The sequence below is a fragment of the Haliotis rubra genome, unplaced genomic scaffold (assembly GCF_003918875.1).
Source record: "Haliotis rubra isolate DU_JTF1 unplaced genomic scaffold, ASM391887v1 Scf2688, whole genome shotgun sequence".
Taxonomy (NCBI): Eukaryota; Metazoa; Mollusca; class Gastropoda; order Lepetellida; family Haliotidae; genus Haliotis; species Haliotis rubra.
In genome coordinates this window covers 1-12,154 of record NW_025766767.1, presented here as the reverse complement: position 1 = coordinate 12,154, position 12,154 = coordinate 1, and the positions used below count along the sequence as shown (strand labels likewise).

At 46.4% G+C, this 12,154-nt stretch overlaps 1 long non-coding RNA gene across 1 annotated transcript; it reads right to left on the bottom strand.

The window, feature by feature from the left end:
* Positions 1–301: 301 nt before the first annotated feature.
* Positions 302–6,564, bottom strand: LOC124280480. The gene is made up of 4 exons (XR_006899688.1): positions 6,538–6,564; positions 5,408–5,458; positions 2,126–2,176; positions 302–346 (listed from the first exon to the last, which is right to left on the bottom strand). It is a non-coding gene; the product is annotated as an uncharacterized LOC124280480 (long non-coding RNA).
* Between the last annotated feature and the right edge of the window lie 5,590 nt (positions 6,565–12,154).

Below are 12,154 nucleotides of genomic sequence, written 5' to 3'. Positions count from 1 at the left end.
TTGCTACCACACCATACCCACACTTGCTACCACACCATGCTACTCCGCCACTTGCTACCACACCATGCTACTCTGCCACTTGTGCCACACTCTATGCTAACTGCCACTTGCTACCACACCATGCCACTCAGCCACTTCATTACCATACCATGCCACCTGCCACTTACTACTTTAAACCCTGTTACTCGCCACTTGCTACCACACTGTACTACCTGTCACTTACTACTACACCATGCTAGCTGCAACTTCCTCCTGCCACACCATGCTACACAGTCACTACTTACTACATCCTTTGCCCTCTGCCCCTTCATGCCATGTGTAAACTCACCTTCTTTGACAGCTGAAACTAAAATAAACCTTTATAAGTATTAGTTGTACAATACTGGAAGCAACATCAAACTAAGAGAAAAAGGGATCTAAACAATAATTCACCACATGACTGGTTACCCAGGCACTTGTTACCCCAACCTTACTCCCCAACACAGGTTACCCAGTCACTTGCTAACACACCTTACTCCCCAACACAGGTTACCCAGTCACGTGTTACCCCCACCTTACTCCCCTAACACGGGTTACCCAGGCACTTGTTACCTCACCTTACTCCCCAACACGGAAACCCAGCCACTTGTTACCACCACCTTACTCCCCAACACAGGTTACCCAGTCACTTGCTAACACACCTTACCCCCAACACTGGTTACCCAGTCACTTGCTATTACACCTTACCCCCAACACGGGTTACCCAGTCACTTGCTAACACACCCTACCCCCAACACAGGTTACCCAGTCACTTGCTAACACACCTTACCCCCAACACTGGTTACCCAGTAACTTGCTAACACACCTACCTCAACACAGGTTACCCAGTCACTTGCTAACACACCTTACCCCAAACATTGGTTACACAGTCACTTGTTAGCTCACCTAACTCCCCAACACGGATTACCCAGTCACTTACTAACACACCTTACTCCACAACACTGGCCACCCAGACACCCTTTACCTCACCTTTTACTCCCCAACACGGGCTACTCAGACACCCTTTACCACACCTTACCCCCAACACGGGTAACCCAGACACTTGTTACCTCACCTTACTCCCCAACACGGGTTACCCAGACACTTGTTACCTCACCTTACTCCCCAACACGGGTTACCCAGACACTTGTTACCTCACCTTACTCCCCATCAATTGTTACCCAGACACTTGTTACCTCACCTTACTCCCCATCAATTGTTACCCAGATACTTGTTACCTCACCTTACTCCCCATCAATTGTTACCCAGATACTTGTTACCTCACCTTACTCCCCATCAGTTGTTACCCAGATACTTGTTACCTCACCTTACTCCCCATCAATTGTTACCCAGATACTTGTAACCTCACCTTACTCCCCCATCAATTGTTACCCAGACACTTGTTACCTCACCTTACTCCCCATCAATTGTTACCCAGACACTTGTTACCTCACCTTACTCCCCATCAATTGTTACCCAGACACTTGTTACCTCACCTTACTCACCATCAATTGTTACCCAGATACTTGTTACCTCACCTTACTCCCCATCAATTGTTACCCAGACACTTGTTACCTCACCTTACTCCCCATCAATTGTTACCCAGACACTTGTTACCTCACCTTTACCCTCCATCAATTGTTACCCAGATACTTGTAACCTCACCTTTACTCCCATCAGTTGTTACCCAGACACTTGTTACCTCACCTTACTCCCCATCAATTGTTACCCAGACACTTGTTACCTCCCCTTACTCCCCATCAATTGTTACCCAGACACTTGTTACCTCACCTTACTCCCCAACACGGGTTACCCAGACACTTGTTACCCCACCTCACTCCCCATCAATTGCTACCCAGATACTCGTTACCTCACCTTACTCCCCATCAATTGTTACCCAGACACGTGTTACCACACTAACATGTGATAAATATATATAATAAACAACACGTATCTACTACAAGTGTTGCCTAGTTGAGTTTACAGCAGATTGAAGTGGGTGTTGTGATATTGACACGCTCCACACATATGCTGTAAACCCGACAGTCAGGTTTGTTATACCAATACTTTCTACCACTGTCTATGTATCTTTCCAGTGGACACCTACCCAGCGACAAGTCGCCTCTTGTTTCATTGGTGAAGCCAATTGGCTGGATAGCTGAAACAACACGAGAGTGTAAATTATCCATATGGACATGTACCTTTGTAGTGTGGTTGTTTAAGCAATTATACAGAAATGAAACTAGCTGGTCGCCTAATCTGTCAAACTAAACAACATAATATTATTTGAAGCGTCGTAATTAAGATAAGCTTCACGTCGTCTGTATTTCAGTCTTACTGACTGATGATTTGAAAAGTAAGAACTATGACCAAATTGCGAATACTTGTGGGGACATTGTGTGTACACGTATAGAAGATGACGTCAGTATTTTGCCTGCTGTACTGTTTTGACAAACGACTGCATTTATTCTTCCCAACGAATGAGTATCAGCGCCTAGATTTTCGAAGCTCTCTTAGCGCTAAGATAGTCGTAAGTTAATGTTAATGTATGGCACCTACGACTATCTTGAAGCGCTAAGAGGGCTTCGAAAATCTAGGCCCAGGACTTTTATCAATCCAGCAATCAATGGGCAATGAATACTATGACACCGACTTATTACTGTACATGAACAGTGTCATTTTTGTGCCTCTTCGATGATTTTGTAATACTTTCTGTCAACACTGTCTTCCCTCTGCTTGGTTGTGAGGCTAGAGCTAGATACGTGAAGTTGGATTGAAGTAAGGTACGAATCACCGTGTTAAGGCTAGAGCTAGACGACTCACTGTTTTTAAGGCTAGAGTTAGACGACTCACTGTTTTTAAGGCTAGAGCTAGACGACTCACTCTTTTAATAAGGCTAGAACTAGACGACTCACTGTATGCCAAGGCTAAAGCTAGACGACTCACTGTGTTAAAGGCTAGAGCTAGACGACTCACTGTTTTAAAGGCTAGAGCTAGACGACTCACTGTTTTTAAGGCTAGAGCTAGACGACTCACTGTTTTCAGGCTAGAGCTAGACGACTCTCACTGTTTTAAGGCTAGAGCTAGACGACACACTGTCGTTAAGGCTAGAGCTAGACGACTCACTGTTTTTAAGGCTAGAGCTAGACGACTCACCGTGTTAAGGCTAGAGCTAGACGACTCACTGTTTTAAGGCTAGAGCTAGACGACTCACTGTTTTGTACCCAGACACTTGTGACCTCACCTTACTTCCCAGCACTGGTTACACAGACACCTTTTACCTCACCTTACTCCCCAACACGGGTTACCCAGACACTTGTTACCTCACCTTACTCCCCAACACGGGTTACCCAGACACTTGTTACCTCACCTTACTCCCCAACACGGGTTACCCAGACACCTTTTACCTCACCTTACTCCCCAACACGGGTTACCCAGACACTTGTTACCTCACCTTACTCCCAAACACTGGTTACCCAGACACCTTTACCTCACCTTACTCCCCAACACTGGTTACCCAGACACCTTTTACCTCACCCCTTCTCCCCAACTTTGGGTTACCCAGACACTTGTTACCTCACCTTACTCCACAACACGGGTTACCCAGACACTTGTTACCTCACCTTACTCCCCATCAATTGTTACCCAGACACTTGTTACCTCACCTTACTCCCCAACACGGGTTACCCAGACACTTGTTACCTCACCTTACTCCCCATCAATTGTTACCCAGACACGTGTTACCTCACCTTACTCCCCATCAATTGTTACCCAGACACTTGTTTACCTCACCTTACTCCCCATCAATTTATTTGCCCAGACACGTGTTACCACACTTTATGGGTGGCTACCTACCCAGTGATGATACGTCAAAATGCGGTTCATTCGTTAACCCACTTGGCTGGGGTGCTGCTGGAAACAATATGAATAGATATCATACCCCATATTGATATGCACCTGTTTGGAAGCAAAACGCGCATATAGCTACTCGTGAAGACATTAATCGATTAATATATTGATATTAATATTAGTCTGAGAAGTTGACAAACATATGATAAATATGTATAATAAACACCATGTATCTACTACAAGTGTTGCCTAGTTGAGTGTACAGCAGATTGAAGTAAGATTGTTGTGATATTGACGCGCCTCCACACATATGCTGTAAAACCCGACAGTCAGGTTTGTTATACCAATACTTTCTACCACTGTCTATGTATCTTTCAATGGACGCCTACCAAGCGACAAGTCGCCGCCTGTTATTTACCTCACTTTACTCCCCAACAAAGGTTACCCAGTCACTTGCTAACACACCTTACCCCAAACACGGGTTACCCAGTCGCTTGTTACCTCACCTTACTCCCCATCAATTGTTACCCAGACACTTGTTACCTCACCTTACACCCCAACACGGGTTACCCACACACTTGTTACCCCACCTTACTCCACAACATAGGTTACCCAGTCACTTGCTAACACACCTTAACCCCCAACACGAGTTACACAGTCACTTGTTACCTCACCTTACTCCCCATCAATTGTTTCCCAGACACTTGTTACCTCACCTTACCCCCAACACGGGTTACCCAGTGACTTGTTGCCCCACCTTACTCCCCAACACAGGTTACCCAGTCACACTTACCTCACCTTACTCCCCAACACTGGTTACCCAGACACTTGTTACCTCACCTTACTCCCCAACACGAGTTACCCAGACACTTGTTACCTCACCTTACTCCCCAACATTGGTTACCCAGACACTTGTTGCCGCACCTTACTCCCCAACACGGGTTACCCAGACACTTGTTACCTCACCTTACTCCCCATCAATTGTTACCCAGACACTTGTTACCTCACCTTACTCCCCATCAATTGTTACCCAGACACTTGTTACCTCACCTTACTCCCCCCATCACTGGTTACCCAGACACTTGTTACCTCACCTTACTCCCCAACACGGGTTACCCAGACACACCTTACTTACCACTCACCTTACTCCCCAACACGGGTTACCCAGACACCTTTTACCTCACCTTACTCCCCAACACGGGTTACCCCAGACACTTGCTACCTCAGCTTACTCCCAAACACTGGTTACCCAGACACCTTTTACCTCACCTTACTCCACAACACTGGTTACCCAGACACCTTTTACCTCACCTTACTCCCCAACACGGGTTACCCAGACACTTGTTACCTCACCTTACTCCCCAACACGGGTTACCCAGACACTTGTTACCTCACCTTACTCCCCATCAATTGTTACCCAGACACGTGTTACCTCACCTTACTCCCCATCAATTGTTACCCAGACACTTGTTACCTCACCTTACTCCCCATCAATTGTTACCCAGACACGTGTTACCACACTTTATGGGTGGCTACCTACCCGGTGATGATACGTCACTTGGCTCATTCGTTAACCCACTTGGCTGGGGTGCTGAAACAATATGAACAGATATCATACCCATATTGATATGCACCTGTTTGAAGCAAACGCGCATATAGCTACTCGTGAAGACATTAATCGATTAATATATTGATATTAATATTAGTCTGAGAAGTTGACAAACATATGATAAATATGTATAATAAACACCATGTATCTACTACAAGTGTTGCCTAGTTGAGTGTACAGCAGATTGAAGTGGGTGTTGTGATATTGACACACGCTCCACACATATGCTGTAAACCCGACAGTCAGGTTTGTTATACCAATACTTTCTACCACTGTCTATGTATCTTCCATGGGACACCTACCAGCGACAAGTCGCCACTTGTTACCTCACTCACTTTACTCCCCCAACACAGGTTACCCAGTCACTTGCTAACACACCTTTACCCCCCAACACGGGTTACCCAGTCACTTGTTACCCCACCTTACTCCCCCATCAATTGTTACCCAGACACTTGTTACCTCACCTTACTCCCAACACGAGTTACCCACACACTTGTTTCCCACCTTACTCCCAACACAGGCTACCCAGTCACACTTTTACCTCACCTTACTTCCCCCAAACACTGGTTACCTCTTACACACTACACCCCACCATCCCTAACACTGGTTACCCAGACACTTTTTACCTCACCTTACTCCCCCAACACGGGTTACCCAGACACTTGTTACCTCCCACCCTACTCCCCAACACGGGCTACCCAGTGACTTGTTGCCCCACCCCTTTTTTACTCCCCAAACACAGTTACCCAGTCACACTTACCTCACCTTACTCCCCAAACACATGGTTACCAAGACACTTTGTTACCTCACCTTACTCCCCTGCAACACTGGTTACCCAGACACATTTTTACCTCACCTTACTCCCCAACACATTGTTGTACCCAGACACTTGTTACCGTCACCTTACTCCCCTCATCAATTGTTACCCAGACACTTGTTACCTCACCTTACTCCCCATCAGTTGTTACCCAGACGCTTGTTACCTCCCACCTTACTCTCCATCCCATTGTGCCACCTGTGACACGTGTGTTACTCACACACTTCTATGGGTGTCTACCTACCCGGTGATGATCCGCCACTTGTTCATCTTGTTAACCCACTTGACTGCATCAATTGGTGCTGTGACACTTGTCACTACCAACAGATATCATACCCATATTGATATGCACCTGTTTGAAGCAAATGTACATATAGCTACTCGTGACCTCACCCCATATTAATCGATTAATATATTGATATTAATATTAGTCTGAGTAGTTGACAAACATGTGATAAATATGCATAATAAACACTCATGTATCTACTACAAGTGTTACCTAGCACTTGTTAGTTGAGCTTACAGCAGATTGAAGTGGGTGTTGTGACATATTACCTCGCCTTACTCCACACATATGCTGTAAACCCGAGACAGTCAGGGTTTTCACCTATACCAATACTTTCTACCACTGTCTATGCCATACTCACTCTAATTGTTACCTAGACACTTGTTTCCCCTCACACCCAGCATCAATTGACTCAGTCTTGTTACCACTTACTCCCCAACACAGGTTACCCAGTCACTTTACTCACCTACCCAACACAGGTTACCCAGTCACTTGCTAACACACCTACTACCCCCAACACGCTGCTACCTATCTCCCAACACAAGCATCACACTCTGTTATCCTCACCTTACTCCCATCAATTCAATTGTTACCGCAGACACTTGTTACCTCACCTTACCCCCAACACGGGCTACCCAGTGACATGTTGCCCCACCTGCAAACAGGGGCTACCTCGTGACACTTCTGCCAACACAGGTTACCCAGTCACACCTTTTACCTCAACACCATTACCTCTCCTCAAACACACCTGTTACCCAGACACTTTTTGTTACCTCACCTTACACCTACTCAATTGTACCCCAACACCACCCAGTTATCCTCATCTGACACACTTGTTACCTTCACCTTACTCCCCAACAACGGGCTTCCAGACACGGGGTTACCCAGACTCCCCCATCAATTCTGTTACTCACTTCTTACCTCCTAACATCACTGTATTGTTAACACCCAGTGACTTGCCTGCCCCACCTACTACTTCCCCAACACTGGTTACCCACCTTACAAACACAGGTTACTCAGTAACACTAACCTCAGCTTATTCTCCCAACACATGGTTACCAAGACACTTGTTACCTCACCTTACTCCCCCAAGACACTTGTTACTCCCAACTTCTTACTCCCCCAACACTTTTCCAAGGACCTCACCTTACTCCCCAAACACGGCTTACCTAGACACTTTTTGTTACTCTCACCTTACTCCCCTTCAATTGTTACTCAGCCAGACACTTGTTTCCCTCACCTTACTCCCCTATCAACTGTTACCCCAGACACTTGTTACCTCACCTTACCTAAATATCATCGTAGGTTACCAAGACACTTACTACCTCACCTTACTCCCCATCAATTGTTACCCAGACACTTGTTACCCCACCTACTCCCAATCAATTACACATGCAGACACGTGTTACCTCACCTACCTTACCTGAGCCACCTTACTCCCCACACGGTACCCTGTTAATTCTTGCACCCCAACACGGGCTACCCAGACACTTGTTACCCCCCACCCACACCTTTTACTCAACACTGGTTACCCAGACACTTGTTACCTCTTACTCCCCCTCACTGGTTTCCTACTCCCACTCAATTGTTAAACCAGTGACACTTGTTACTTCACCTTTTACTCCCCAACACGGGGTTACCCAGACACTTGTTAACACACCTTACTCTCCCAAATTTCACGGGTTACAATGGTCACTGGTGCCACCTCACCTTACTCCCCATCAATTGTTACCCTGAGCACCACTAACTCCTCACCTTTTACTCCCCATCAATTGTTACCTGACACTTGTTACCTCAACTTTCCCCAACACGGGCTACCCAGACACTTTGTTACTCCTCACCTTACTCCCCAACACCGGTTACCCAGTCACTCTGGTTACCCCACCTCATTCCCCTGCAACACACAGGTTACTCCAGTAACATCTGTAACCCCAGCTTACTCCCCAGAACATTGCCACCCAGTTACACTAAGACACTTGTTAACACGGGCCAAGACACCCTGCTCCCCCTTTTACACTAGTTACCACACAGACACTTGTTACCTCAACTTACTCCCCCAACACTGGTTTCCAAGACACTTGTTGCTGCTACTTACTCTGCAACACGGGCAACCCTTGTGACACTTGTTACTTCCACCTTACTCCACATCAAATAACTGTTACCCAGACACTTGTTACCACCTACCTTAACATCACCAACACGGGTTACCCAGTCACTTGTTACCCCACCTTATTCTCAAGCCAACACACCAGGTTACCCAACACTGTAACACTAACCCATCTCACCTTTACTCCCCCAACACGGGTTACCAAGACACTTGTTACCCCACCTTACTCCCCCAACACTGGTTAGCCCAGACACATTTTACCCAGGACCTTGTTACTCCCCATTCCCCAACACTTGCTACCCAGACACTTGTTACCTCACCTACTCCCATCACTGTTACCCAGACACTGTTCTCTCTCACCTTTACTCCCATCAATTGTTACCCTAGATACTCCCCTTAATAACAATTGTTACCCAGACACTTGTTACCCTACCTTACTCCCCAACACAGGTTACCCAGACACTTGCTAACATCACACACCTTACCCCAACACTGGCTACCTGTGACACTTAGCTACACAGTCACTTGTTTCCTCCCCGCTACTCCCCCCATCAATTGTTACCCAGACACTTGCTACTCCTCACCTTACTCCCACACGGGTTACCCAGACGCTTGTTACCTCAACTTACTCCCCATCAATTGTTACCCAGACACTTGTTACCCCACTTTTACTCCTCACCTTACTACCTGTGCCCATCAATTGTTACCCAACACACGGCTTACCAAGACACTTGTTACCTCACCTTTACCCCCACTCAATTGTAGTTACTCAGACACATGTTACCTCACCTTACTCCACAACACGGGTTACCCAGACACTTGTTACCTCACCTTACTACATCAGGTTACCTAGACACTTGTTCCCTCACCTACTCCCACATCAATTGTTAACCAGACACTTGTTACCTCACCTACTCCCCAACACAATTGTTACCCAGACACTTGTTAACACACCTTTACTCCTGTACAATTGTTACAAGGTCACTTGTTACCTCACCTTACTCCCTCATCAATTGTTACCCAGACTCTTGTTACCTCACCTTACTCCCAATCAAATTGTCACCCAGACACTTGTTACCTCACCTTACCAACAGGGGTTACCCAGTCACTTGTTACACCTCACCTTTACTTCCCAACACAGGCAACCAATGGTAACACTAACTTCACCTTTACTCCCCAACACGTGTTACCAACAAGACACTTGTTACCTCACCGCATTCTCCCACAACACGGGTTACCCAGACACTTGTTAACACACACCTTACTCCCCCAACACGTGTTACCAGACACTTGTTACTTCTCACCTTACTCCCCCATCAGTTGTTACCCAGACACTTGTTTTACCTCACCTTACTCCCCGATCAAATGTTACCTAGACACGTGTTACCACACTTTATGGGTGCTCCACCGCTCCGGTGATGATAATGCTCTTTGCCTCATCATCTGTTAACCCACTTGCTGGGGTGCTGGAAACAATATCAATAGATATCATACCCATATTGATATGCAACCTGCTCTTAAAGCAAATGTGCATATAGCTACTCGTAAAGACACTTTAAATCAGATTAATATATTGAGCATTAATATTTAGTCTGATAGCTAATGCCACGTGATAAAATATGCATAATAAACACCATGTATCTACTACAAGTGTTGCTCTAGTTGAGCTCCTACAGCAGATTGAAGGGCATGCCGTATTGACATCGCTCCACACATATACTGTAAACCCTGACAGTCAGGTCGTTATACCAATACTCTCACCACTGTCTCTGTATCTTCCTCCTGTGCAGTGGCTACTTCCACCTGAGCGACAAGTCGCCACTTGTTACCTTTTACTTTTACTCCCCCATCAATTGTTGCCCAGTGACACTTGTTACCTCACTCCACTCTAAAGCACAGCACATGTTACCTAGTCACTTGTTATCCCACCTTACTCCCCAACACGGGTTACCCAGTTCTTGTTATCCCACCTTACCCCTTCTTAACACGGGGTTACCTCCAGTCACTTGTTAACCCACCCATTCCCCAACACGGGTTACCCAGTCACTTAAGTTATCCCACCTTACTCCTGTCACAGGTTACAAAGTCACTTGTTATCCCACCTTACTCCCATCCCATGTTGCCCTGCCTCTTGTTATCCCACCTTTGCCTCCCCAAGCAACACAGGTTACCCAGTCTCTTGTTATCCCACCTTTTTACTCCCCAACACAGGTTACCCAGTCACTTGTTATCCCACCTTACTCCCCCAACACAGGTTAACCAGTCAGCTTGTTACCTCCCACCTTTTACTCCCCAACACAGGTTTTTCACTCCAGTCACTCTTGTTATCCCACCCTTACTCCCCCAAACACAGGTTAACACCCAGTCTCTTGTTATCCCACCTTACTCCCCAACACAGGTTACCCCAGCCTCTCTGTTCATCCCACCTTACTCCCCAACACAGGTTACCCAGTCACTTGTTATCCCACCTTACTCCCCCAAACACAGGTTACCCAGCTACTTGTTATCCCACCTACTCCCAACACAGGTTACTCAGTCACTTGTTACCTCACCTTTACTCCCCAACACAGGTTACCCAGTCACTCTGTTATCCCACCTTACTCCCCCAAACACAGGTTACCCAGTCTCCTTGTTATCCCACCTTACTTCCCCAACACGGGTTACCCAGTCACTTGTTAATCCCACTCCATTCCCAACACAGGCTACCCAGTCTCTTGTTACCTCTACCTTATTCAAGCAACATGGGTTACCCAGTCTCTTCTTACCCCACTTTACTCCCCATCATTTGTTACCAGAGACTTGTTACTGCACGTTACTCCCCATCAATTGTTACCCAGACACTTGTTACCTCACCTTACCCGCATCAATTACATCAGACGCTTTACTCCTACCTTACTCCCCATCAGTTGTTACTCTGACGTTTGTAACTTCACCGACGCTATCAATTGTTGCCCAGACGCTTGTTACCTCACCTTACTCCCCATCAATTGTTACCCAGACGCTTGTTACCTCACCTTACTCCCCATCAATTGTTACCCAGACACTTGTTACCTCACCTTACTCCACATCAGTTGTTACTCAGGACGCTTGTTACATCACCCTTTACTCCCATCAATTGTGCCACCTAGACACTTGTTACTTCACCTTACTCCCATCAATTGTTACCCAGACTCTTGTTACTTCAATTTTACTCCCCATCAATTGTAACCCAGACACTTGCAGTACCTCACCTACTCCTTCATCACTCATGCCACCAGACACGTTACCTCACCTACATCAATTGTTACCAGGACGCTTGTTACCTCACCTACCTCCCGATCAATTGTAACCCAGACATCTCTACCTCACCTTAATACTCCCCATCAGTTGTTACCCAGACGCTTGTTACCACCTACTCCCCATCAATTGTAACCCAGACACTGTTACCTCAACTTACTCCCCATCAATTGTAACCCAGACACTTGTTAC